The sequence below is a fragment of the Oryctolagus cuniculus genome, chromosome 1, assembly GCF_964237555.1.
Source record: "Oryctolagus cuniculus chromosome 1, mOryCun1.1, whole genome shotgun sequence".
Taxonomy (NCBI): domain Eukaryota; kingdom Metazoa; phylum Chordata; class Mammalia; order Lagomorpha; family Leporidae; genus Oryctolagus; species Oryctolagus cuniculus.
In genome coordinates this window covers 101522155-101547080 of record NC_091432.1, presented here as the reverse complement: position 1 = coordinate 101547080, position 24926 = coordinate 101522155, and the positions used below count along the sequence as shown (strand labels likewise).

Sequence of the window (24926 nt, the reverse complement as noted above, 5' to 3'; positions counted from 1 at the left end):
CTTTTTTGCTTGCTGTAAAGGAAATGTCAGCTGTGTATGATGGCATACTTAATTTTGTCATGAGATTATTTATTTGCAAGGCAGAGTGGAGCCAGGTCTGGGCCAAGCTGAAACCAGGAGCCAGAAACTCCACATGGGTCTCCCATGTGGGTAATAGGAAACCAAGCACTTGGACCATTATCCACTGCTTTCCCAGGCACATTAGCAGGAAGCTGGATTGGAAGTAGAGCAGCCAGGACTTTAACCAGCTCCCATACAGGATTCTGGCATCACAAGTGACAGCTTAACCCACTGTGCCACATTGCTGGCCATGAAGTTTTTGTTTTTAACTTTTGCTAATATAAAGAGAACAGATTTCATAGATAACAATTCTAAGAACACAACCATAGTTTCTTCCCTTCTTCCCTCCCTCAAGTCCCTCCTTTCTTTTTTCCTTTAAATTTTACAATTATATATTTTTTTATATTTCATATAAACAGTTTTAAGATCACAATAATACTTCCCACCATACCCTCCCTCCCTCACTGTCATCTTTCCTCCACCTCCTTTTCTTTTTACTTCTAGTTTTTTATGACATGCTTTCAATTTTCTTTATAATCACAAGTTTAACCCTCCATTAAATAAAGAATTCAACAAGCAGTAAGTAGAAAAACCACTGTTACTCAAGATCTTTTCTCAAATGAGTAACAAAGCTCATTGAACACCACTTATCTCCAATGACAATTTGAGAATCCCTGGCCTTAAAAACTGGATTGCAATGCTGGCTGTATTTTAGAAGCACCTGGAGGGCTTTGCCGTCTACCAACACCTGAGTGAGATTCTGATTTAATTAGTCTGAGCAATGTTCAGTATGTTTCAGCGTTTCACAGGGATTCAAGTGTACAGTCAAGGGCAAGAAATATTGGCTTCAATTGTGGCAAGACTAAACGATATGAATTCCTGATGCTGACACTTCAGCAAAGCACTGAGATCTGACAAAGGTGGAGATGTCCTTTGAAAGACTTGCTTCTTGGATCTTTTATTAGCCACTTAGGAAAGTATATGGAACTGAACACAGTTACTGAGAGATAGGTGACATGTGTTGGGGGAAGGCACATCTACGTGCTGCTTGAAACCTAAATCTGTATATATGAAATGCACTAAATTTGTTCACCTTATATAAACAAAAAATTAAAAAAGAATACTTAGACTTTAGAAATCGGATTTTTATCTGAGAATCAGTGGGTTGGAGGCTACCTGAATGCACAGTCAGAGTGACACAAAGTAGGCAGCTACAGAATAGAAAAAGAAAAGAATTATCATAATGGCCTCAATTATTTTCCTCCTCCTCCATTGTAGTTTTCTGGAGAAGTTTGAGCTATCACCAGCTCTACCTAGTGAGGGAAAAATGAGGACTGAAGAAGTTAGGGCTATAAATATGGCAGTAGGGAGAATAAGGGGGACTTGCCATCTATTTAAAATGCCTAAGTTCAGAGTTGATCCTGGAGAACATGTAGCTTAGAGTTAATGAATGGATGGAGCAGACCTCTGATTGTTTAGGCCATCCATCACTCTAGCCATACGAGCTCACAAAGCACCAACCATGATTTATCTTACCCACTAAATGAGGATGGAATTCAATGATAAAACTTAGAAACACTTGTAGTACAATTATAATGAACTGTCTTGGAGGCTTTGCTTAATACTGATAGTCTCGTACACCCTGCAATACAGAAAAGCTCATTTTGGAGGCCAAACTTATCTCCAAGGCAGCACAGTGTTGTTCACATCACTGGCAGGCTTCCTTCCCAGCAAATATCCCAGAGGGAAGCATCAGGGTTCTTGTTCTCGGCATCTGCATCTACTGGCTTATTAAGAACGTGTGTATACATTAAGTTTATTAAAATAGGAGGCGTGGCATAGAATGAAATGTTGAGGCTTCAGACACCGGTCCTTTAACAATACAACCTTGGATACATTAACAGATTTCTTTAAATCTTGGCCTCCTTATTTGGGAAAGGGAAAATAATCTTTATTTCCTTATGTTTGTTGTAAAGATTAAATATGAGCTTAGTTCTGCAACTGCACAAGCTGAAATTAGTAGGGCACAAATACAAAGCAATTTTTCCCCTCAATATTTCTTTTTAAATCTGGTCTGCTGAAACATCCTTGCCTATGCCTTCAAATTTTATAGACATTTTGCCATTTCTTGGCATTAAAACATCTCAAACTAGGTTCAGCTCACTTTTCCATCAAAAGTACAATTTACGATATATTTTGTTTTCCAAGGGTTGACCATTCCTTGGGAATCTGTGGTATACCCCGCCATTGCTCCATGACTTCTGAAACTTTAGCATTGTGACAGGGAAAAGAAAGAAGAAGGGGAAAAGCCTTAATCTGTGCTGTGGTTTTCCAGTTTGGGGGCTTTCCATGTGACAGGTGCTCAAGTGCTGGTGCTTGGATTTCAACAAGTGTGCAGTGACATTTCAAGAGACCTGGGAAGAACAGCTGTCCTGGCTTTACAGAAAAAATTCTTATAAAACAGTTCATATAGGCAACCACACACCTCCTTTCTCTTTATTTGCCTGCTCCCTTCTCCATAATATATATGTATACTCTCTCTCTCTCTCTCTTACTATAATAAAATACATATAACATTTACCACTTGACGAATTTAAGGTGTAGAGTACAGGAGCACTCAATGATTTATGTTATTGTGCAACCAACACCACCATCCATGTTGAGAGCTTACTCATCTAAGACCGAGACTCTACCAATGACACACTAGTTCCTTATCCCTCCTTAGACTGGGCCCCTGGCAACCACCATTTCATTTTCTCTCTCTCTGAATTTGATGACTCCCTGACATAAGTAGAATCAGAGAGTATTTGTCATTTTTTGGTCTGCCTTATTTCACTTTGCATAATGTCTTCAGGTTTCAACCAAGCCTGTGTCAGGATTTTCTTCTTTCTGGAGGTTGAGTAATATTCCAATTTTTGTATACACCGCATTTTGTTTGTTCCTCTGCCAATGGACATTTGGGCTGTTTCCACTTTTCTGGTCACTTAAATACCATTGCAGATACAATTCCATGCCCCCGGGACTCCTTAGTTATGAAGAAATTTTGTCAATGGAGGATTCCTCTTTCTCTGGTCCATCTCTTTGTACACTCTTCGACATAGTGGACAAACATTGGGCAGTTATTTGACCTACCCTCAGGGAAGGTCCCTCATACACCATGCTCTTCACGGTGGACATGCCCTTATCTTACACCCCCGCCAAATCAACACTTGGACAGATTCAGTCAAAACTGATATGTGCAGACATTGGGCACTGAGAGCTACATTCTGGCAGCAGGACAGTCCACAAACAACTGCTGCAATGCTGCCTACCCTGGGATGTGGTGACCCAGGAATCGAAATTCCCTGGCCTTTGGTAACCATTCCCAAGAAATCTCATACTTCTGTATCCTCTGGCCCAACGAAGTGTTTTCACTTGTAACCTGATTGCATGAACTAATGTTTTCTGCTTTCTCCTCCTCTTTCTTCCCTGATGTATTTTGCTCTTTAACTTATCCATGGGACAGTCACTAGTTTTGCTCAAGATCATTTAGCCAGCATCTGTTAAGATTAAAGGCATTTTAAACTCCAAGCCAGACTTTTGAAATTCAGCTGACTACTGATGTCTACACTGGCTCCCATTGAAACCCTGGATAATTTAAGTCGATCTCAAAGCCAGCAGACCTAGTACTTCCACTCTGGCATTTATGGTTAAAAAAAAAAAAGGGTTCTCAGGTGGTGGTTTATAAAACCATAAAGCAAATGTCAACAGAATGGGTGCATGATCAGCTTTCAAAAACCTTAATTTTCCTCTCATTTTTCCATTAAGTTAGGTCTTTGAAACTCATACCTTAGCTAGGAAAGCTGAACATGCAAACGTAATTGATCCCTGGTGACTCGGCAGGTTTGGCCTTAACAGGTATGTCTTGAGATTCCCTTCTCTTTCCTGTTGGCCGAATTTCATTCTTTAATTGCTTCTTTATTTCTGTGTTCTTCAGTTTGTGTAGGATTATCTTCCCCCATTCCGCTCTAATGGTTTGATAGTTTAGGGCTTTTGTTCTTTCTTTATTTCATATTTTTGATCCCTAGGAAGATGTATCCAAACAAACAATGGCTTTCAGATTTGGCATTTTGAGCACAACACAGTCAGCCCCTTTCTTCATTCACCGCCCTGTTCTTTTGCAGTGACTATGCCAGAAGCTTAGCATTAGATGCCCCCATTTCCACCAGCATGCGGTGCACTCCTTCACTGGACTGTTGTATTTACTAAAGCTGGAGGGGTGCGGACCCATCTGTCAGCAACAGTGGGATATGGCCACTTACGGAGCTTCCACTCATGCCAGACATTTTACATGCGGCTATTAGCCCTGCCTGGAAGATGGATTTTCTCAGTCCTATGTAGACAGTGAAACGGAGGCACACAGATGAGGTTAATCAGCTGAAATCACAGCTGGAATACAGGGAAAGATTTCAATCTCTAACTTCTAAGAAATACAGGTACCATGTGAAGTGCAATAAGCAAGGACTGTCCCTTTTGAAAACACCTTAGGCTCAACACACCAAAATCCCATAGAAGGGCACTGTTCACTCCTCATTGTGTGAAACTCCTTTCTGGACTGTGGCGTGCTCTCTGCCTTCCACTGAGTACCCAGGCAGGCTGCCCTGGAGCTGTGCTGATAGGAACGAGGTACTGACCTGGAATGACCTCAGGGCTGGGTCTCTCACACCATGGTGGTCAGCCCACCACCCTCGTTTTTCATGCAGGTCTTCAACTGCCTTTGTTGCTGTTCTGTAAGTCTTATTCCTGCAGTTGATACCCATCGGGATTCAGACATCTTCCTGTCATGAAACAATTGATCACAGAAAAGAATTAAATTCAGTGAGTGACTCTGAGCTCTCACAATAGCAAGGTTAGAAAGAAATTCCTGTTCTGTTTGGAAACACACTCGAGCACCTGTCGAAATTAAAAATGACTTACATTCATCCTATTTGGAAGTCACATGAGCTGACTCTCTGGGGGAAATGTGATTCATCATATATGAGTGTGGGGTTTGTCATGAAGATGCCCTTCATACAAACCCAGCAGGATGAGCAAGCAAAGGAGCGGAGAACTGCTTAGCCAAGGGTTTCAGCTATCCCTCTCCTGGGCTTTCCTGCAGGTCTCTAACAACTTCCTAAGTAGAGATTGGCTCTTTTTTTTTTTTTCTGGGACCATAGCCTGACTTCATTGCTGACCAAAGCCTCCTCTTTAAAATGTCTGTCCTCCACCTGGTTTCTGTGATACTGTAACATCTCAGGCTTTCTTTGCTGCATTGTTATGACTTTGTCCTTACCTCTCCTCAATGCCAGGCTCCCAGGGCTTCTCTGGACACATTTTAAAGCTGCCATAGCCTAGGGAATTCTGCTGGTGGTTACCCTTGGTCTGGGCCCTGAGAGTAAGGCCCTTAGTTACCACCTCTGACTTCTGAGCTTCCCTAGGTCTAACCTTCACCTGCTGTGCAATTGCTCTGTGCTCCTGTATCTCTGTCTAGCTGGCTGTTTGGTTTCCACTGGCCCTTCCTGGTCTTGAGTGCTAACTTGGCCAGCATCAGTTGCCTGATGCCTTTCCTTAGGGTACTGTGTTCTTACTGCTCTGAACTTCATCCCAGAGGCTACAGATTGGTATTTTCCATGTATACATTTGTTTAGTTCCAAGTCACAATCCCCCTCCCAGCTACGCCCAAGAGGTGATTTCCTGTATTAGATGATAAACCCTTGTTTGACACCATGGTTCCTGTCATACTTAGCACACTCACTTAAAATACTATTTTTGATAAGTTATAATTGTATATTATTGTGGAATACACAGCAACATTATAATCTATGTATACCATGTGGAATAATTGGATCAAGCTTAGTAACATACCCATGTTAAATACTTAGCATGTGTTCATTTATTCTTCCTGTGTAACTGCAACTTTGCACCCTCTAAACAACCCCCACCCCTGTTAGATATACTCTTCAACTCTTTCAGATAGATTGTTTTAGACTTCACATATAAATGAAAACATGTGGCATTTGTCTTTCTGCCTAGTGCACTGTCTTATACACAGTAGGTTCTCTATAAATGGTTCGATTTAATGAATACTCAGAGAATTTAATTGAAGTTGGTATTCACTGCATCAAGAAAAGAAAAAAGGAAATTTAAATTTACTATATGGATAAGAAACTGTCACTTTCACATCTGTGGAAGTTTACTAGTTCTTATAATGTAGAGAAGTCTGTGGATCTATGTTGATGACCATGTGAGAATGTGAGGATTAAGAAAGGAAGGAATGTCATAGAAATGGTTTCATTTGTTTCTCATTCAGCCTAAATTAAGTTTGATTATAGGATTATTTCATTAATCAGTTTTTTATTACCATAAAGAAATGCCTGAGTATATTAGTCAGCTTTTCATTCCTACAATGAAATACATAAGACAAGTTACTGATGAAGGAAAGAGGTTTATTTTGGTTCATGGTTTCAGATGTTCACAGCCCAAGATAGAGTAGATCCCATTGGCTCAGCCCTTTGGTGAAGGTGGGAGATGGCAAGGGTGGAGGTCATATGGAGAAAGGGTTGCATGGTGTTCCTGGAAGCAGAGAGAGCAGAGGGGTCCGATTGAGGCTATTATAACAACATTTTAAGAGAACTCTGAGGGCATGCTGTGATGGCATAAATACCCACTTCCTACAGCCTATGGGATTTAACTACCTACATGAGTACCATATTCTATTCAAAACAGAGCATGGAGGTAGGCCACTTTCAAAACAAAGTTTCTGTTGGCTCAGGGTTCTGGAGGTGCCAGGTCTAGGGACCTCATCGGGTGACAGCCTTCTTGTTGCCAGAGTCTGTGAGTGCCAGCAAGGAAGGAGCACGCAAGTATCTCAATAACCTCATCCCTTTGTTTCCTTTTGCATTGGTCTTCTGGGTAAGTGAGAGTTTGACTTTTTATATCATACAGTATAGCAATGAGAATCTAGAATTTTTTGTTGTCATATTCTCTTGGGTGAGTTTCATTTCCCAACATTATTTGCATGATCACTGAGGACTGGACATTGATTTATTTCCTGGTTTACTACAGCCCAAGCCACAGCTGGGCCAAGACATATTTTGAGACAAAGTTGTAATTTGGCACCTCTCCAAACTGATATTCCCTAAACATTTAATAGCAGTAACAATAAACTGACTTTCTATTAACATATATTTTATCTTGAAGCACTTTGTTACTAAATCATTTTTGCTGGCAGAAGCAGAGTCAATGTTGTGAAAACAATTTTGCAAAAACACTTTTCTGTGGTTCTGTTCTCTTTCCAGCTCTCCTTTGTGATTTCCTGATGCAGAAGTGACTCCCTTGGAGACACATTAAAGGATCTGAAATGTAGATAAAAATAAACTCTTTGTGTTTGCTAAATAGTTCTATGTCAGGCATGATGCCATTTTCCAATTTCCTGACTCTGAGAGTTGACTTCCACAAGATCAGTGGGCTGGTCTGGGTTACAGCTACTCTGTGTAACTAGCAGAAATGCTCAGTGCACACACACACACACACACACACACACACCCTGGTGAGGACACTGTCTAGATCAGTGTCAGGTGATCCTATCTACATTTCTATACTCACATCAGCCACATGTGGAAGCCTGAGTTAACTTGCCCCATATTTCTAGTATATTTCAATGCTGTTTTAATGTTTGTAGAAGACTGACATCCTTTGTAGCTGTAATCTAACTATTGCTTGGAGCTCACTTCTGCATTCATTTATCCTTCTGGCCTGACCCCTTCTATCTTTTTACCTATCTTCTGTCTTTTCCTCTCTATAATCCATAATGTTTCCTTCCTCTACCCCATAGATATTTTAGCAATTATGTTATAAGGCCACCGAGAAATTTTCTTTTGTAGTGGATCTGTTTTAAGGTCTCTGCCCAGTCTCAGACTTGAAATTGCCTCCCCTACTGGCCGCAGCTACTCTGGGGTCACAAGACCTCTTCCCTATGGCTGTGACTAACTGAACTGTCTGAAAACCGGAGCACCTAATTTAGGGGCAGCTGCAGCTAGTTGGCTGAACCTCTTTCAGAGGAATTTGGAACTGATTTTGTTTGAGGCTGAGCCAATGGGATTGTGGCAGACACTCATGAAGCACCAGGTAGAGTGAGGATTGGTGTCTCCAAGTGGAGCCATATATAAGCAGGTGAAGCCAGTACAAGAGAGAAAGAGAACCACAGAGAAGAGAGAGACCATGTGATTCCTAAGAACATGATGTCTTCTTTGGTTTTCAAATTTCAGTCTGTTCTTGTTCAACACACATAAACTTTATTCTTTGTCTTTAGATGGTCTTGAGAAATATTGCCCTTGAAATATCTTTTATTTTTACTTATGCTACCTCGAGGCAACTTCTGTTCTTTTCAACAAAATTGCCTTTAACCAAAGCCCCTTTCTTCTTCCTGTCACCCTGGCTGGCTGCCCAAGCGACTTCTGGGCCTCAGCCCTTCTTCTCATCACCTGTTCCATGAAAGGCAGCAGCCTGGCCTCCAAGGGACAGTGATGTGACAGAGTCACTTGCTTTCCTTATTAATCAAGGTAATTGATAACTGCCTCATTGGACCATCTAAAAATGCCAGTGAATTAACTTGGCAAAAGTATATTCCTCATTTATATGCAATACAGCACTTTTGATGAGTACCAGTTGTTTATCCCATACTCATGTTTGCCTACTGGGCCAAAAGCTAGGTTATATACTTAGACAATTGGCTTTGGAGAAGCTTCAGGGTGAGCCCTTGTTCTGAGATATTCAGTGTGCTTCAGATGGTGTGGTTGTTTAAGGAGACACACAGGGGAAGCAGGGAGGCCTTTCAGGGAACGGGCCACAGGCCAGCCTGTCAGACTTCTTTACCAGACCTGGGAGGGTTGGATGCCTGCACTAGCTCATCCCAAAGTCACACTTGCTAAAAGAGAAAATCACAATGAATTTAGTTTTACAGACCTTAATTGGCTTCTATTTGTGAATCTAAAATCAGGCAGCAGACTGGACAGAAAATGATTCAGGATGCTCCACCACCACACCCCCACCACACTGACCACATAGACAGGAGACATTTATAGCCAGAGAAAAGGAATGGCGTACAGAAAGTGGAAGTGAAGGACAGAGATGGCTCAGTTGGTTAGTGCTTGGTGTTTATTTGAACTTGGTTTGAACAGTTGATTGTCATGGTTGACTCAAGCTCAGCTGCTCTGATTGGCTGACATTCAGTTATTTGTTGCAAGAGTAAGTTTTAGTATGCTTACATTATAATTCAATGTGTTGCAGAAAATTTTAGGCCAAATTCAAATATGTACAGAGGCAGCTTTAGGCCAAACTTAATTCAACTGAACACACTTCATAAACCTTGTGCAGGTCATGCAGTAAAGGACTGACATGGAAGATGCATACCTTTTAAAAACAGTTTTTTGTTATTTTGTTTGTTTTATTTTGTTTTGTTTTTGAGATGATTGCTCATCAGAAGGGCAGCATAGCTGAAGACTGAACCTGAGCTCTTGCATCAGATTCCCTGGGCTGAGATTCCAGCTCTGCTATTTGTGCCTGTGTGATTTTTTTTGTATGTGTGTGTAAATTATTTAACTTCTATGTGCCTCAATTTTCTCCTTTGTAAAATGAGAATAACGATCATGCTTATCTTCTGGATTTGTTGTGAGGATTCTTTGGTTTAATATATGTGAAATGCTTAGAGTAATGCCTGCCACTATGCATTCTTGTTAGTATTTATAGCGGGTGTGCCAAGAAACTATACAACCATTCCATTTCAAGCACCCAGGGAAATTCCTGTAAACAGTTCTTTCAAATCCAAGTCATGGTTATGTAAGATCAGTGTCTAACAAATTCTTTTGAGTTAATTAACAGAAAGTATCATGTATCCATTCAACAACTTACTCCTTACTGAACTGCTTTCCTTTTCATCAACAAACTGATAGCCTCTGCCCTAGGTACCTCCCCACATCTGTGCTGGCAGATGCTACCTGTCTTCCAGGGACTTTGGAAAAAGGAGCATCACTCCAATTTTGTCTCCAATTATCTTTCCTAGATCCTAACCCCTCTCATCTTTGGGGGGACTTTATTCCTCAACTCTTCTCTCTCTCTGGCATCATCAATTTCCCCTATTTTTCTATCAGTAATCAAACACTTTGTGATATTTTCTGTCTTTAAAAAATCTTTTCTAGGCCAACATTCCCCTCTAGCCATCACCTCATTTCTCCACTATTCTTCCTGAAAGAATTCTAAGCTGTCAGTATTTACTGGGTTTTCTTTCTTTCCTCCTATTATTTCAGTCTACCCAAGCTTTTGTCCCTCCCACTTTGCACAATTTGGGGGATCACCAAAGACCTCCATGCTGTAGCTAAATCCAGTGGTCAAGATTCCATCTCTATCTTAGAGGCAGGTGACACAATTGATAAAGGCCCTTTTTTCAAAAGTGTTTTCTTGGTTTCCAGGACACCAAAGATTTTGGTTTTCATCTTATATCACTGCCCACTCCTTTTCCAGTTGCCTTTGTTAACTTCATCCCTCCCCCCACTCCCAACCTCTATACAAAATGGGCAAGCATGGAGGCCCCAGTCATCTTCTTGACCTGATCTTGGTTTCTAGGTAAGCTATCCTGTTACATCTTCCCTAACTATTGTTTGGTCTGATAGCTTCCAAATGGTTACTGCAAGCCTTAACTCCCCGCCCTGCCCCCCCCCACCATGAATTCCAAATTGGTATGTCCTGAAAAGTAGTTGGGACTCTGGATTTCCAATTAGCATATTCAGGCTCACTTACTCAAAGCTTAATTCATGATTCCCAGTTCCCCAACCCATTTCTCCTTCAATATTTATCTCAGAAAATGACACCACCATTCTCTCCATTTAGATTATAAATGAACATTGAAGCATCACTCTTGCTCTTATACCTCATTTTCAATTCATTAACAAGTTCTGTCATTTGCACCTTCAAGATAATCTTGAATCTGACCCTTCTCCCTCCCCTGGCTACAACTTTAACCCAAGTGACTATTACCTCTGGTGATGCTGCAATAGCTTCTGAGATTGTCTTCTAGTTTTCTTGGATGTCCCACACTCCACTATCTTTTTATTTGCACAGCAGTGAAAGTTATCTTTTTAAAAAGTTTTTAACAATATCTAAGAGATTCTGTATAACACACACGCAGGCTCCCTTCCCTACCTCCTCATCAGCCACTTTGATCTTCATGCTATTCCTTCAGTATGCCAAGCTTGTTGCTGCCTCAGAACAGTACTTTCTGTTCCCTCATCCTGCAATACGCTTCACCCAAATTGTTTTAATGTGGAAGATCCATGCATTTCATTTCCATTAATTACTAAGCCAATTCACATGGCTTATACTCTCACCTCACTCAAATGTATTTTTTCCCAAATGTCACCTCCTCAAAGCTGTCTTCCAGGATGATTTTACCTAAAATATCTATCCCCATCTCTTCTTTCCTCCCACACTGATTTATTTATTTTTATCATAATGCTTATCAAGTATCTCTACCTTATTTGTCTCACCATATAAGCTTAGCTGCTATCACATGGGTAGACAATTTGTCTGGTTTATCCACCACTGCATGAATGATTTGCACGGTGTCATCTCTTCCTACTATCCTCACTTCCTCTAGTTCTACTGGCTAGCTCCTTCTCTTTCTTAATGTCTCCAATCATTTTTCACCTTCTTTAGCAAATGTCTAGCAAAGAGCTAGGTGCTGTTTCCATGGGTTCCTCAAACACCATTTACAATCCCATCACAACACTTCCTACACTGCACGGTGATTTTCTCTTTGTCCAGCTGGACAGCCCTCAAGCTAGCTTTCTGGTGTGTGGCTGTTCACCTGTGAGCCATTCTCTGTGGAAGAGGTGATGAGAAGAGCTTCAGCTCTCTGCTGCTGTTGGAGAGAGACATTGTCTTGCCCTTCCCAAGGGGGCAGAAGAGCAGCCCCTACAGCCATGCTTTCTCTAGCTCAAGAGGACTTTCCCAGGAACGCCCTGGCAAGACTCAGCCTTCCAGAGCCCAGAAAAGCATGGCTTTACCCTCTTGCAGCAACCCTCATGTGAGAGCCTATAAAGTGGCAGAGAGCAGTCAACACCCTGCATACTTGGAAGAGGGGAAGAGCTGCCTGGATGACAATCCCGCGGCTTCCATAGTGATTTCAATTGAAATAGAAAGAGACTCCAGTCGTTTTGTAGTCAGTTTTTCTATTATCCTCAAGACTGAACATGAAACATTCATTATCACATATCTTTATTGATTCAGCTGATGAAAGTATATTGGTATTAATATCACGGAACTTCAAGGCACTGAGGATAATAAAACAATTGATTGCGAACATAACGTGTCTCAGAATATTTTTATGTGGTAGCTCCATGCATTTTATTTGCATTAATTACTAAGCCAGTAAGTAGGCGATTTGGGCACTGCCTCATCACACTACATAACCATTTTTATTTGGTGCTTATATGATTAGCTAGAGGAAATAGTTTGGTTCGTCGTTACTAACAGAGTTTAATTTGAGGCAAAATGAAAAAAAAAAATCTGTTTGAAATGACTAACTCACTGGTGAAAGGCCTGGAGCCATGGCTTCAATGTGGGCATGAAAAATAAAGTTCTTTTGGGGTATTTTAGTATTGGTTCCTCTTAGGAAGTTTCCAAAGGAAGTCCTCCTTCCTTTTTGTTTGTGGTTTACCTTAGGTTCTAGTCTTTCACACGGATTCTGATGAGGCATAGAGAAAGAATTTTTTGTTAGGCATTGTACTCCGTGGCCTCATATTTACCTGTGAAGCATTTTTTTTTTCTGATTATTTCCTTGATTCCCATTACTCAATAAGAGGCTATTGTTGGGGGAGTCTCTGTGGTACAGTGGGTTAAGCCAGTGCCTGCAGTGCCAGCATCCCATATGGGTGCTGGGTTGAGTCCTAGCTGCTCCACTTCCAGTCCAGCTACCTGCTAATGTACCTGGGAAAGTTACGGAGGATGGCCCAAGGGCTTGGGCCCCTGCATCCGTGTGGGAGGCCTGGAAGAAGCTCCTGGCTCCTGGCCTGGATCTGGTCCAGCCCCAAACCAGTTGTTGGAAAATCTTTGTCTCTCTCTCTCTGTAACTCTACCTTTCAAATAAATAAAACAAAATAAATTTTTAAAAAAGAGGCTATTGTCAGCTTCTGGTGAGATTGATCTCACCAAAAAGTATGGTGTGAAAATGTGTACTTTTTAAGGTATGGCACAAAATATAAGAATTAGGGGAATTTTTAAAAGAACATATCTAAATTCAAATGACCGTCAATTGACTTCTCTCATTTGTCCATTTTGTCTCATGGTTCTTATTTTTATACATACATATGCTAAGCCCACATATGTAGAATGCCATATCTGTATAGAATACATATATAAGATGGCACTCACAAAATTTGAACCTTTATTATTTTATTATAAATATTTGCTTTTATTAAGTTAGTTTTATAGTAGCTGCAAGATTTGGTATAGATCTATAATATTAACTTCTCTGTTCAACTCATAAACAATACTACAATGGAAATATCCTTGCCCACGTGTTTTTTTTTTTTTTTTTTTTTGACAGGCAGAGTGGATAGTGAGAGAGAGAGACAGAGAAAAAGGTCTTCCTTTTGCCGTTGGTTCACCCTCCAATAGCCACTACAGCTGGCCCACTGCGGCCAGCACACCGTGCTGATCCGAAGGCAGGAGCCAGGTGCTTCTCCTGGTCTCCCATGGGGTGCAGGGCCCAAGCACTTGGGCCATCCTCCACTGCACTCCCGGGCCACAGCAGAGAGCTGGCCTGGAAGAGGGGCAACCAGGACAGAATCCGGCGCCCCGACCGGGACTAGAACCCAGTGTGCCAGCACCGCTAGGTGGAGGATTAGCCTATTGAGCCACGGTGCCGGTCATTGCCCATGTGTTTTTAATATATTTTACTCTTTTTTAGGATACTCCTATCAGTAATTTATTTTATTGAGTCAAACTATAAATTTATTTAAGCACATAAAATACATTACTAAATTACTTTTTAAAAGGCTTGAACAATTTTAAATTCTCCCCTTCATATGTCAGATAATAATTTAAAAATATTTTGAACAGGAATAGGGATTTTCACTTAAAATATTTGCTAATGTTACATGTGTAAGAAAATACCCCGTTTCTGGTCATATTTTTGATAATTTTGGAGATTATTTCCCCAAATATTTAGTAATTGTGTTCCCTTTTGTGAGATCTGTCTTGTCATATCCTTTATTCATTTGCTATTTGGGCCTGGATACTTTTCTTGCCAGTTTCCAGGAATCTTCATGCTTGCTGAAAATATTTTTCATCATCTTTTGTGTTCTTTTTTATGTTAGTTATGTTGCTCTTTGTTTTACTGGGCCTTTAAATATTTATATAATTGGAGTTGTTGATTATTTTTTGTTTATAATTTTGTTATTTCTGTATATGGATATAATTTTTTAAATCCTACAGTCCAAATCCTATTGGTTTTCTCAAATTAGATTTTTGTATTTGCCTCATTAATCATATGGAAAGCATTTTGGTAAACAAGTGATTATTTTACATTATGTACTTTTATTCTTACATCAATCATTACATAACACAAGATCATGTCAAAAGCTCTTATGGCAATCTTGTAATTTGGAAGCTCACTCAGTCCTATGTACCGCTGAGTCAGGGAGCACTTCTAGGCACAAGGCAGTGAAAAATGAACATCATGCCAATTCAGTCGTTCAGGTAGGAGCTCAGTTAGTCGAGGAAGGGGACAAGAGTTAGAGGTCACAGCATTCCAGCATTTCACAGTGCCCAGGGTCACTCACTGTTTTGGGAAAGCTGACCTCTGTCCACCTTGCTTTCCTTTTTCTTTCTTCTCTTCTTGTCACTCTCATTTCCCATTGTCTGCTCTGTTTCTTCTCTTGCTTCTGCCTGCTCTTCAGCTTGTTTTTCCTTTCCCTTCCTCTCTCCTATTCCCTCTTTTCAGCCTTTTCTACCTTCCCTCTCCTCTCACCCCGTTCTCCTCTTTTTCCTTCACGGCTTCTTTTTCCTTCCTCTCATGCTTCTCCACCTATCGCTTCTCCAGCTCATACTTCCTCCAGAAAAGATAAAGTACCTCTCTCTAGCGAGACATGCACTTCTAAACTGACTGCAAGGCATTACTCAAAGCATGGGCTTAGGAGCGAGGCAGATGTGAATGGAAATCAAGACCTTGGCACTACTAGCTGTATCAAGGTAAGCGAGTATAGGCAGTCCTCATTTTGCACAGTCCTGACACACAAGAATTTCCATTTCCACAACTGAGTTAAATAATATTAGTCTCCCAATAGCTTGGTTCAAAATTTCAGGTACTGATCAGTAGCATAAGCTACAAACTTCATTACTATCTCCTCATCCCAAAATTACTATGTAAATAACATATGGGCATCGAAATCAGTGCCCAATCACACCACCTCTTGTCAAGTTTGTCTGCAATTGGCCTCTGTGTGTTCAGTTTAGGTATGGACAGCAAAATGTGTTCTTGTATTACCTCCTGGTTTCCTAGCGTTAAGCTCAAATGCATGGGTTTTAGAAAAATGGATGATCAAAAGAGGCAATTTGTCAATAAAGAGGAAAGTACAACCAAAAAAATATGATGCCACTGGAAGTGAGTTTGAATTGAGAATTAGTGGAATTGTAGAAGGACTAGCTGGCTGGCCACGGGGACATTGACATGGCCACTGTTCAGGGGAGACCTGGATATGCTACTAGAGGGACTTGGTGAAGAGATGTAACAGACATAAGTGAGAAAGTGGTTGTAATGAAAGGATGATGTCCTGGAGGAAATGATGATAGCAATAACTTTCACATTGAAGAGACTCTTGGAGATATTTCACAACATTTAAAGATCAAAAGATGAGATGTTTGAAGTTCATCCAAACATAAAAAGAGTAAGATAATTTGCAAGGGATAGAAAAGATATCAATCCATATCACAATTCATGTGACTATAAGAAGACAAGCACTATTGCCTCTACTCTTGATAAGATTTTTTTGACAAAAATGAAATGACTTAATTCTTTTTTTTTAAACTTTTATTTAATGAATATAAATTTCCAAAGTACAGAACATTGATTACAATGGCTTCCCCCCCATAACGTCCCTCCAACCCACAACCCTCCCCTTATCCACTCCCTCTCCCCTTCCATTCACATCAACATTCATTTTCAATTCTCTTTATATATAGAAGATCAGTTTAGCATATATTAAGTAGAGATTTCAACAGTTTGCTCACACACAGAAACATAAAGTGAAAAATACTGTTTGAGGACTAGTTATAGCATTAGATCTCAATGTACAGCACACTAAGGACAAAGATCCTACATCAGGAGTAAGTGCACAGTGACTTCTGTTGTTGACTTAACAAATTGACACTCTTGTTTATGGCATCAGTAATCACCCTAGGCTCTTGTCATGAGCTGCCAAGGCTATGGAAGCCCCCTGAGTTCACTGACTCTGATCATTTTTAGACAAGGCCATGGTCAAAGTGGAAGTTCTCTCCTCCCTTCAGAGAAAGGTACCTCCTTCTTTTTTTTTTTTTTTTTTTTTTTTTTTTTTTTTTGACAGGCAGAGTGGACAGTGAGAGAGAGAGAGAGAGAGAGACAGAGAGAAAGGTCTTCCTTTGCTGTTCGTTCACCCTCCAATGGCCGCCGCGGCCGGCGCACTGCGGGTACACCGCGCTGATCCAAAGGCAGGAGCCAGGTGCTTCTCCTGGTCTCCCATGGGGTGCAGGGCCCAAGCACTTGGGCCATCCTCCACTGCCTTTCCGGGCCACAGCAGAGAGCTGGCCTGGAAGAGGGGCAACCAGGACAGAATCCAGCGCCCCGACCGGGACTAGAACCCGGTGTACTGGTGCCGCAAGGTGGAGGATTAGCTTATTGAGCCGTGGCGCCAGCCAAGTTTGTTTTTTTTTTTTTTGTTTTTTTTTTTTTGTTTTTTTTTTTTTTTATCTTTTATTTAATGAATATAAATTTCCAAAGTACGTCTCATGGGTTACAATGGCTTTCCCCCCCATACCGTCCCTCCCACCCACCACCCTCCCCTTTCCCACTCCCTCTCCCCTTCCATTCACATCAAGATTCATTTTTGATTATCTTAGTATACAGAAGATCAGCTTAGTATACCTTAAGTAAGGATTTCAACAGTTTGTTCCCACACAGAAACATAAAGTGAAAAATAATAGATGATTTTTTTTTAAATGATGATGAAATCAGATCAGACCTATTGTCATGTTTAATCCCAGTGAGAGTCAAGTTGGGAATTGATAGTTTCTTTCTTTCTTTTTTTTTTTTTTTTTAACAGAAGATCAGTTTAGTGTACATTAAGTAAAGATTTCAATCGTTTGCACCCCCATAGAAACACAAAGTGAAATATACTGTTTGAGTACTCGTTATAGCATTAAGCCTCAGTGTACAGCACATTAAGGACAGAGATCCTACATGAGGAGTAAGTGCACAGTGACTCCTGTTGTTGACTTTATAAATTGACACTCCTGTTTATGGCATCAGTAATCTCCCTATGCACCAGTCATGAGTTTCCAAGGCTATGGAAGCCCCTTGAGTTCTCCGACTCTTATCTTGTTTAGACAAGCTCATAGTCAAAGTGGAGGTTCTCTGCTCCCTTCAGAGAAAGGCACCTCCCTCTTTGAAGACCTGTTCTTTCCACTGGGATCTCACTCACAGAGATCTTTTTGCCAGAGTGTCTTGGCTTTCCATGCCTGAAATACTCTCATGGGCTTTTCAGCCAGATCTGAGTGCCTTTAGGGCTGATTCTGAGGCCAGAGTGCTATTTAGGACATCCGCCATTCTATGAGTCTGCTGAGTATCTCACTTCCCATGTTGGATCACTCTCCCCTTTATTTATTCTATCGGTTAGTGTTAGCAGATACTAGACTTGTTTATGTGCTCCCTTTGACTCTTAGTCCTTTCATTATGATTAATTGTGAACTGAAATTGATCACTTGGAATAGTGAGATGGCATTGGCACATGCCACCTTGATGGGATTGAATTGGAATCCCCTAGTATGTTTCCAACTCTACCAATTGGGGCAAGTCAGCCCGAGCATGCCCCAAATTATACATCTCTTCCCTCTCTTATTCCCACTTTTATGTTTAACAGGGATCACATTTCAGTTAATTTTCAACACTTAAGAATAACTGTGTGATAATTACAGAATTAAACCAGTCATATTAAGTAGAACAGACAAAAAAAAAATACTATGAGGGATAATGTATTAAGTTGTCCATTAGCAGTCAGGGCTATGCTAATCAAGTCACCATTTCCCATAGTGTCCATTTCACTTCAGGAGGTTTCCTTTTTGGTGTTCAGTCAGTTGTCACCGATCAGGGAGAACATATGGTATTTGTCCCTTTGGGACTGGCTTACTTCACTCAGCATGATGTGTTCCAGATTCCTCCATTTTGTTGCAAATGACTGGATTTCGTTGTTTCTTACTGCGGTATAGTATTCTAAAGAATACATATCCCATAATTTCTTTATCCAGTCTACCGTTGATGGGCATTTAGGTTGGTTCCAGGTCTTGGCTATTGTGAATTGTGCTGCAATAAACATTAGGGTGCAGAGCGCTTTTTTCTTTATCAATTTAAACTCCTTTGGGTAAATTCCAAGGAGTGGGATGGCTGGGTCGAACGGTAGGGTTATATTCAGGTTTCTGAGGAATCTCCAGACTGATTTCCATAGTGGCTTGACCAGTTTGCATTCCCATCAACAGTGGGTTAGTGTCCCTTTTTCCCCACATCCTCGCCAGCATCTGTTGTTGGTAGATTTCTGTATGTGAGCCATTCTAACCGGGGTGAGGTGAAACCTCATTGTGCTTTTGATTTGCATTTCCCTGATTGCTAGTGACCTTGAACATTTTTTCATGTGCCTGTTGGCCATTTGGATTTCCTCTTTTGAAAAATGTCTATTGAAGTCCTTGGCCCATCTCTTAAGTGGGTTGTTGGTTTTGTTTTTGTGGAGTTTCTTGATCTCTTTGTAGATTCTGGTTATTAACCCTTTATCTGTTGCATAGTTTGCAAATATTTTTTCCCATTCTGTTGGTTGTCTCTTCACTCTCCTGACTGTTTCTTTTGCAGTACAGAAACTTCTCAATTTGATGCAATCCCAATAGTTGATTTTGGCTTTGACTGTCTGTGCCTCCCGGGTCTTTTCCAGAAATTCTTTGCCTGTGCCAATATCTTGAAGGGTTTCTCCAATGTTCTCTAATAACTTAATGGTGTCAGGACGTAGATTTAGGTCTTTAATCCACGTTGAGTGGATTTTTGTGTAAGGTGTAAGGTAGGGGTCTTGCTTCATGCTTCTGCACGTGGAAATCCAGTTTTCCCAGCACCATTTATTGAATAGACTGTCCTTGCTCCAGGAATTAGTTTTAGATCCTTGATCAAATATAAGTTGGCTGTAGATGTTTGGATTGATTTCTGGTGTTTCAATTCTGTTCCATTGGTCTATCCATCTGTTTCTGTACCAGTACCATGCTGTTTTGATTACAACTGCCCTGTAGTATGTCCTGAAATCTGGTATTGTGATGCCTCCGGCTTTGTTTTTGTTGTACAAGATTGCTTTAGCTATTCGAGGTCTCTTGTGCCTCCATATGAATTTCAGCATCATTTTTTCTAGATCTGCGAAGAATGTCTTTGGTATCTTGATTGGGATTGCATTGAATCTATAAATTGCTTTTGGGAGAATGGACATTTTGATGATGTTGATTCTTCCAATCCATGAGCATGGAAGATTTTTCCATTTTTTGGTATCCTCTTCTATTTCTTTCTTTAAGGTTTTGTAATTTTCATCGTAGAGATCTTTAACGTCCTTGGTTAAGTTTATTCCAAGGTATTTGATTGTTTTTGTAGCTATTGTGAATGGGATTGATCTTAGCAGTTCTTTCTCAGTCATGGCATTACTTGTGTATACAAAGGCTGTTGATTTTTGTGCATTGATTTTATATCCTGCCACTTTGCCAAACTCCTCTATGAGTTCCAATAGTCTCTTAGTAGAGTTCTTTGGATCCTCTAAGTACAGAATCATATCGTCTGCAAAGAGGGATAGTTTGACTTCTTCCTTCTTGATTTGTATTCCTTTGATTTCTTTTTCTTGTCTGATGGCTCTGGCTAAAACTTCCAGAACTATGTTAAATAGCAGTGGTGAGAGTGGGCATCCCTGCCTGGTGCCAGATTTCAGTGGAAATGCTTCCAACTTTTCCCCATTCAATAGGATGCTGGCTGTGGGTTTTTTATAAATTGCTTTGATTATATTGAGGAATGTTCCTTCTATACCCAATTTGCTTAGAGTTTTCATCATGAAAGGGTGTTGAATTTTATCAAATGCTTTCTCTGCATCAATTGAGATAATCATATGGTTTTTCTTCTGCAGTCTGTTAATGTGGTGAATCACATTGATTGATTTGCGAATGTTGAACCATCCCTGCATACCAGGGATGAATCCCACTTGGTCTGGGTGGATGATTTTCCTGATGTGTTGTTGTATTCTATTGGCCAGAATTTTTTTGAGGATTTTTGCATCTATGTTCATCAGGGATATTGGTCTGTAATTTTCTTTCAGTGCTGCATCTTTCTCTGGCTTAGGGATTAAGGTGATGCTGGCTTCATAGAAAGAATTTGGGAGGATTCCCTCTTCTTCGATTGCTCTGAATAGTTTGAGAAGAAATGGGATTAGTTCTTCTTTACATGTCTGGTAGAATTCAGCAGTGAATCCATCTGGTCCTGGGCTTTTCTTTGTTGGGAGGGCCTTTATTACTGTTTCAATTTCTGTTTCAGTTATGGGTCTATTTAGGTTTTCGATGTCTTCATGGTTCAATTTTGGTAGATTGCATGTGTCCAGGAATCTATCCATTTCTGATAGGTTTTCCTGTTTGCTGGCATACAGGTCCTTGTAGTAATTTCTGATGATTCTTTTTATTTCTGTGGTGTCTGTTGTTATGTTTCCTTTTTCATCTCTGATTTTATAGATTTGGGTCTTTTCTCTTCTTTTTTTAGTTAGTTGGGCCAATGGGGTGTCAATTTTGTTTATTTTTTCAAAAAACCAGCTTCTCGCTTGGCTGATTTTTTGTAATGTTTTTTTGGATTCAATCCTGTTAATTTCTTCTCTGGTTTTAATTATTTCTCTTCTCCTACTAGATTTGGGTTTGGTTTGCTGCAGTTTTTCTAGGTCCTTGAGGTGCGCTGAAAGCTCATTTATTTGGTACCTTTCCAATTTCTTGATATAGGCACCTATTGCTATAAATTTGCCTCTCAATACTGCTTTTGCTGTATCCCATAAGTTTTGATATGTTGTGTTGTTGTCTTCATTTACTTCCAGAAAGTTTTTGATTTCTCTTTTGATTTCTTGAATGACCCAGTGTTCATTCAGGAGCATGTTGTTCAGTCTCCATGTGTTTGCATACTTTCTGGGGTTTCCTGAGTTGCTAATTTCCAGCTTCATCCCGCTGTGGTCTGAGAAGCTGCATGGTATGATTCTAATTCTTTTAAATTTGCTGAGACTTGCTTTATGGCCTAGTATGTGATCAATCCTAGAGAAGGTTCCATGCGCTGCTGAGAAGAATGTGAAGTCTGTAGATGTAGGGTTGAAAGTTCTGTAGATATCTGTTAGATCCATTTGGGCAATAGTGTCAATTAAATCTGCTGTTTCCTTGTTGATCTTCTGTCCGGATGATCTGTCTATTTCTGAGAGTGGAGTATTGAAGTCCCCCAGTACTATTGTATTGGAATCTAAATCTCCCTTTAAGTCCCTTAACATATCTTTTAAATAGACCGGTGCCCTGTAATTAGGTGCATATACATTTATAATAGTTACATCTTCCTGTTGAATTGAACCCTTAATCATTATATAGTGTCCCTCTTTGTCTCTCTTAACAGTTTTTGTATTAAAGTTTATTTTGTCTGATATTAATATGGCTACACCTGCTTTTTTTTGGTTTCTGTTGGCATGGAATATCTTTTTCCAACCTTTCACTTTCAGTCTGCATGCCTCTTTGTTAGAGAGATGTGTTTCTTGTAGGCAACAAATAGTTGGGTTGTGTTCTGTGAGCCAGTCAGCCAAACGGTGTCTTTTAACTGAAGAATTCAGACCATTAATGTTCAATGTGACAATTGATACGTAGTGACTTTGCCCTGCCATTTTCCCGGAAATATTTTCTAGTATATGCTTTGAGCTTCCCATGCTCTTTTACTGGTAGGTGTTCTTCCTTTCCCTTCTTTCATATTGATGGCCGTGTTTCTGTGTTTCTGAGTGTAGCACATCTTTAAGTATCTTTTGCAGGGCCGGACGAGTGGCCACAAAGTCTTTCAATTTCTGTTTGCTATGAAAGGTCTTTATTTCACCTTCATTCACAAATGAGAGCTTGGCAGGATATAATATTCTGGGCTGGCAATTTTTCTCTCTTAGCACCTGTGCTATGTCTCGCCATTCCCTCCTGGCTTGTAGGGTTTCTGATGAGAAGTCAGCTGTGAGTCTGATTGGAGATCCTCTGAGAGTAATCTGACGTTTCTCTCTTGCACATTTTAGGATCTTTTCTTTATGTTTCACTGTGGTAAGTTTAATTACCACATGTCGTGGTGAGGATCTCTTTTGGTGATGACCCATTCTTTCCACTGGGATCTCACTTGTGGAGATCTTTCATTTAGGGTTTTTTTTTTTTTTTTTTTTTTTTTTTCCCCAGAGTGTCTTGGCTTTCCATGCCTGAAATACTCTCATGGGCTGTTCAGCCGGATCCGCATGCCTAAAGGGCTGATTATGAGGCCAGAGTGCTATTAGGACATTTGCCATTCTATGGAATAAACTTAACCAAGGACGTTAAAGATCTCTATGATGAAAATTACAAAACCTTAAAGAAAGAAATAGAAGAGGATACCAAGAAATGGAAAAATCTTCCATGCTCATGGATTGGAAGAATCAACATCATCAAAATGTCCATTCTCCCAAAAGCAATTTATAGATTCAATGCAATACCAATCAAGATACCGAAGACCTTCTTCTCAGATCTAGAAAAAATGATGCTGAAATTTATATGGAGACACAGGAGACCATGAATAGCTAAAGCAATCTTGTACAACAAAATGAAGCTGGAGGCATCACAATACCAGATTTCAGGACATACTACAGGGCAGTTGTAATCAAAACAGCATGGTACTGGTACAGAAACAGATGGATAGACCAATGGAACAGAATTGAAACACCAGAAATCAATCCAAACATCTACAGCCAACTCATATTTGATCAAGGGTCCAAAACCAATCCCTGGAGTAAGGACAGTCTATTCAATAAATGGTGCTGGGAAAATTGGATTTCCACGTGCAGAAGCATGAAGCAAGACCCCTACCTTTCACCTTACACAAAAATCCACTCAACATGGATTAAAGACTTAAATCTATGACCTGACACCATCAAATTATTAGAGAGCATTGGAAAAACCTGAAAGATATAGGTACCGGCAATGACTTCTTGGAAAACACCCCAGAAGCACAGGCAGTCAAAGCCAAAATTAACATTTGGGATTGCATCCAATTGAGAAGTTTCTGTACTGCAAAAGAAACAGTCAGGAAAGTGAAGAGACAACCGACAGAATGGGAAAATATATTTGCAAACTATGCAACAGATAAAGGGTTAATAACCAGAATCTACAAAGAGATCAAGAAACTCCACAAAAACAAAACCAACAACCCACTTAAGAGATGGGCCAAGGACCTCAATAGACATTTTTCAAAAGAGGAAATCCAAATGGCCAACAGACACATGAAAAAATATTCAAGATCACTAGCAATCAGGGAAATGCAAATCAAAACCACAATGAGGTTCCACCTCACCCCGGTTAGAATGGCTCACATTCAGAAATCTACCAACAATAGATGCTGGAGAGGATGTGGGGAAAAAGGGACACTAACCCACTGTTGGTGGGAATGCAAACTGGTTAAGCCACTATGGAAGTCAGTCTGGAGATTCCTCAGAAACCTGAAGATAACCCTACCATTCAACCCAGCCATCCCATTCCTTGGAATTTACCCAAAGGAAATTAAATTGGCAAACAAAAAAGCGGTCGGCACATTAATGTTTATTGCAGCTCAATTCATATTAGCTAAGACCTGGAATCAACCCAAGTGCCTCAACAGTAGACTGGATAAAGAAATTATGGGACATGTACTCTATAGAATACTATACAGCAGTCAAAAACAACGAAACCCAGTCATTTGCAAAAAGATGGAGGAATTTGGAAAACATCATGCTGAGTGAATTAAGCCAGTCCCAAAGGGACAAATACCATATGCTCTCCCTGATTGGAGACAACTAACTGAGCACCAAAGGGGAAACTTGTTGAAGTGAAATGACTTAATTCTTTAAAATCATGATGTGCTCAATGAATTTTAGTTTTACTATTTCACTTCCATATGCATTTGTAACAGACATTTATAGAGTTTTAATGTTTTGAGAAAACTTTTCGAAAGGTACAAGAGAAAAGCAATAGTAATTTTCCATTGATTGTTAAGATTTACTTGGATGGTTTGAACTTGTATGGCCATTTTTATGCCCAGACTTCCATGAAAAGAAAATACTGCCTATTCTTAACTTTGGATGGTTGTGATGACCAAATGAAATAGTGTAGATATAGTATTTGTAACTCAGTAAACTTTTAATAGAAAGTGGCTATTATTAATATCATTACTATCAACAGCCAGAAAAAGTAATATCACATAATTTTATAGCATGAAGCTTTTATTGTTTAAGCCAAATGGCTTGTACAAAATGTCAGAATTAAATAACAACCATCAC

At 40.1% G+C, this 24926-nt stretch overlaps 1 long non-coding RNA gene across 1 annotated transcript in view; it reads right to left on the bottom strand.

Moving 5' to 3' along the window:
* Positions 1-2600: 2600 nt before the first annotated feature.
* LOC138846589 (uncharacterized) overlaps positions 2601-24926 on the bottom strand; it is an 81854-nt gene continuing 59528 nt past the window's right edge. The window contains exon 4 of the long non-coding RNA XR_011384122.1: positions 2601-4877. This is a non-coding gene — a long non-coding RNA (uncharacterized lncRNA). The remainder of the gene's footprint in view (positions 4878-24926) is intronic.